Source organism: Bactrocera latifrons, unplaced genomic scaffold (assembly GCF_001853355.1).
Source record: "Bactrocera latifrons isolate USDA-ARS-PBARC rearing strain unplaced genomic scaffold, ASM185335v1 scaffold_930, whole genome shotgun sequence".
NCBI classification, from domain to species: domain Eukaryota; kingdom Metazoa; phylum Arthropoda; class Insecta; order Diptera; family Tephritidae; genus Bactrocera; species Bactrocera latifrons.
Genome location: NW_017537635.1, coordinates 49,323 through 49,684, shown reverse-complemented (window position 1 = coordinate 49,684; position 362 = coordinate 49,323).

Sequence of the window (362 nt, the reverse complement as noted above, 5' to 3'; positions counted from 1 at the left end):
CAGGGTTCAGTAGTGGGACCATTCTTCCGACTTTCCACGCATCGGGTATTTGAAGAGTGGTCAGCGACAGGTTGAGGACCTTGGTGAGATATCTTACTCCCGTCGAGCCTAGATGCTTTAGMATTAGCATGTTGATTCCATCAGGGCCAATGGATTTGGAGGATTTTGCTTTGTTGATGACACCCTGAACCTCCTCATCGGTGAAAGTAAGTGGCGCGCTGTCGTTTGGCATTTTGCGCAACCGTCGGTTAACACATCGTTTAGCTTTGTCTACCGGAGGGTGCAGTGTAAACTGCCGGCTAAAATAGCTCGCGCACTTCTTCGGGTCCGAAGAGGCGTGACCATTGAATTGAACTTCAACT